The sequence below is a fragment of the Cyprinodon variegatus genome, unplaced genomic scaffold (assembly GCF_000732505.1).
Source record: "Cyprinodon variegatus isolate N-32 unplaced genomic scaffold, C_variegatus-1.0 Scaffold1302, whole genome shotgun sequence".
Lineage (NCBI taxonomy): Eukaryota > Metazoa > Chordata > Actinopteri > Cyprinodontiformes > Cyprinodontidae > Cyprinodon > Cyprinodon variegatus.
In genome coordinates, this window is record NW_015151755.1 from 152,066 (window position 1) to 155,981 (window position 3,916).

Consider the following 3,916-nt stretch of genomic DNA (forward strand, 5'->3'; position numbering starts at 1 on the left):
GCCCCACTCTCCAGAGCAAAAAACCAATCGCAGATAGAGGAGTGCTAATGATCTTATTTTTACTGAGCAGCTGCTTAGCTTATGAGCTAAGCAGCTCATTTGCTGTCTGAAAGCTGTAAAAAACAAGCGAAATTTCATTTATGACCATGAATTTCTTGATGTTTCTAAATATTTAAATCAAACCTGAATCAAATTAGACGCTAACTTTGTTTCTGGAACAGTTCCTTTTTTTAAGGGCCATTGGCGGAGCACATGCCCAGTGTTTCCTGGTTTGGTTGTGATTCTGCGGCGGTGACACCGCTTCACCAAAGGCCTAACATGTGGTGCCATGATTTCTAAGGCACACAGAGCGCTATGGAGCAGTTTCCTGCCTGGAAAGGTGGTGTATCATTGAGATACCTCCTCCAGATCACATCAGTTCCCTCCCATATTGGCACGTTTAATGTTCATCTGCTAATTTCCTTTGTGACTCAAAGGAGGGTCCATATTTGATGTGGTTGTCTCTATTTATGGCTGAGGTGATTAAACGAGAGGCTCTTCCACCAGTTCCAGCCTTTGTTTGCAGCTTTTTGTGAGATGATCGATTGGAACAGGAGATTTCAGCTCCTAGCCTCTAAACGCCGAATCCGTGATGAACACTGAGACATTTGACCAAAAGAAAATAGCTGCCCTCCTTTCAGTTCTTCACCCACAGCCCTGACTGGAAAAAGCTCTGCTTGTGTTATCTGTTGCATATCCTGCTCAGGCTGCACAGAACTCTGCTCTCATTCATCTCCTTTAAATAGGATTCACCTCTGCAGCAATTTTTCCACTTTATGTTGAAGCAAACATGGTTTTACTCTTGGATTAAAGCAGCAGCATAGCTTAGCTTCCTCTAAGATGGGCAAAAAGGGGCAGAGCAACAAGAAGAAGATAGATAAAAACAGCAGTGACTGTGTTTGAATGGCATCAGAAATATTTAGCTCCAGAAATGATGGAGGAGCAGGACCTTGTTGATCAGCTGGTTTGTTTTATTTTCTGCTTTATGATCCGTCCCGCTCGGGTCTTTGGTTCTGTTAAAGTATATTTCTCTACATCTGATTGTGAAAACCTTGCAGCTTCATGGGGGAGAAGAGCAGCAGAGGAAGCCGTTTTATCTCCTGTTCATCTGCACAGGATCTGTAAAAATAGGTGATCTATTTCTGCACACACTGTGGGGACTGTGAGAAAATAAAGCTGCTGTCAACCAGCAGAACCGCAGACCTGAGTGAGGAAAACCCACTCATCCAATCAGCTGCTAGTGGCTCCATTCAAGCAGAACCTCCAGAACCAGGAGACCATTTATAAATTTCCTTCAATAAAATGATGCTGATCTTCTGTGGAGCTTCTGCTCTCGACTTCACTGATGGTTCTTTTAGCTTCCTGGATTAATCTCTAGATGATGATGTATGTGAAGCCTGAAAGTATGGGTTTTGTTGCCAAACCTCAACTTCTCCCTTATTGGTTGCAGCATTCACACAACCCAAAGACAGGAAGAGTCTGCAAAGAGAAAGACGGCCATGAAACGGCAGCTGAAGAGTTAAAAGCAGCTGAAAAGTTCCCGGTTTTAGATGTTCATCCCAGGTTTAAAGCCTGTAGAACCTTAGGGCCCTGTCACACCTTGCCGATTTATCCTGCGTACGCCTGATGTCAAAGAATCTCCTAAAACACTGGCATATGCTAGTTTGGGCATATGCATAGAGTATTTACAACAAGTCCACAACTTATGTCCGATGACAGCCTAACTTATGCATAACGCACAGTAGGGGTGTAAATAATCATCGTTTTGTATCGATTCATTGATACGATCAGATGCATCGACACGTTCGCAAGAGAATCGATTCATGTTTTGTTTTTTTTCCTCCGGTCTATTTTTATCCATTTGCTCCTGGACGTAACTCTCCCTCCCGTGCTGCGGTGGCGCTATATGCTGTGGGTCTAGATACGGCCGAGGCGGTGAGGAGTATGGGGCGAGTTTAGTCCGACGACAGAGGGACATGAGGGCAAAAAAGAGCGGCGATCCAGGTGGAAAAAGGGTCCCAGCGTTCTCGTGCACCTCGCTCTTCTAGGGGGTCAAATTCACGAGTTGTTTTCCGCAATTTCGGCCTCCTGTCTGCGGTCACCGACAATTTGGAAGAGGTGCAGCCAAGCGTCTGTGGAGGGGGCGGGGACGTCTGGAGCCGAGGTATTGCATTGCACTGATTTTCTGCAGTATTTTTTGATGCAAAGCCTTGCAGAATCTATAACACAGGGGTATTATTATTTTACAGTGAGTGATGTTTTAATAGGAAAAGGTGGAGAGCAACTTTTCTACTTCTATTATTTGCTGTCGTTTCTCAAAAAAAATGCATAACGATATTACAGCTTTCATTGATTTATTTCAAATTTGAAACATTGTCTAGACTGTAATCGAATCGTATCGTGGTGTATTCTTGAGTATCGAAAATAACCGAATCGTTTGGTCAGGAAATCGATACTGAATCAAATCACCATGATGGATGTGATTTACACCCCTAACGCATAGCAGCGTAATGCCACATTACAAAGCATCAGTTAAAGCAGCTCCCCTCAGGTGCATCGCTGTTCCTGAGGTGAGCAGCGATACCAAGAGGCGCCCGGTCTGCATAAAAAGATTTAATTGATCACGGTATTGACCTAGGACCTAGGTCAATACCGTGATCAATTAAATCTAGGTCCTAGGTGCTGTTTATCGGCCACCCCAAAAAAATAAATGAAAAGAAAGAAAGAAGTTTGGAAGCTTAGGAAGTAGAAACAAACTTTAGGAAGTTTGCTGGTAACGCAGAAGTTATGCAAAAGTTACTCAAAGGTTTTGGATAGGCTAGACCCCACGACTGATGAGTAACTTGCACTCAAAGTAAGTCAACGATCAGGTAATTTACCTGTAACTTATGGCGCAGATATGGCAAACGCTGGCATACAGCCTTAGGTAACCTACTTGCTGTATGTCGGTGTGTGCCAGTGATTTTCAGCTTATTCAGCGTGCTCATAACTTACACAAAAACACACCGATTACTTATCCAATGTATGCCAGCGTTTTTGCAAGATTTTTTTTTACATCAGGCAAACGCTGGATAAAACGTCAAGGCGTGAGAGGGGCTTTAATGACCAGGAAAAGTTGAAAAATCTTTGATATCAATAAAGCCTCTCAAGGATGTGCTTTGATCTCCTCACACTCAGACTGATGAGGAAATCGGCTCCACAATTTAAAGCTTGGGAAGTTTAGCAAAGCAGAGAAAAGGTAAACAAGAGGTCAGTTCCTCGTCATCAGTTGCGTAACTCGCCAAGTTGTAAATCCAGAAGGTAAAGTTTCCCTTCCCAGCAGGAAATATTTCTTAGTTTCTCTTTGGCCTGAGCCTGATAGCGCTCAGCACTGCAGGGCGTTTGCCCTCACGCAGAGACTCATGGTTTGACGTTTCCCCCCGGCTTCATCTGATGGCGGCAGGCACTACAAACGGGGACAAATGTTCCTCTAAATGTTGCCTCCCTGCCTAACTGAAACTTGGAGCTGTGGTTTGATGTCAAAACAAAATAAGAAAAATGTGCTTGTATTTCTGAACTTAAAGCCTTTAGATGCATCAGTGGTGGAAGCAGCAAAGACATTTTCCTGCAGGATTAACCAGTGAAAGGTTTTATGTCTGCATTTAATAATAATCATCTATGAATTATTTGATTCATATTAACACATTGAAACATAGATGAAATTTTCTAAATCCTCTAAGGATTTGATTCTTAAAATGAAGGATCTACTGAAACTTGGAGCTGTGGTTTGATGTCAAAACAAAACAAGAAAAATTTGCTTGTTTTGCTTGCAGACACTCTGTCTACTTTTAAGGCTAGGCTTAAAACTTTCCTTTTTGATAAAGCTTATAGTTAGAGT

At 42.8% G+C, this 3,916-nt stretch overlaps 1 protein-coding gene across 1 annotated transcript in view; it reads right to left on the minus strand.

The window, feature by feature from the left end:
• Positions 1-3,916, minus strand: part of sfmbt2 (Scm-like with four mbt domains 2) — a 60,269-nt gene that overhangs the window by 31,286 nt on the left and 25,067 nt on the right. The gene's annotated exons all lie outside the window — the stretch shown is intronic.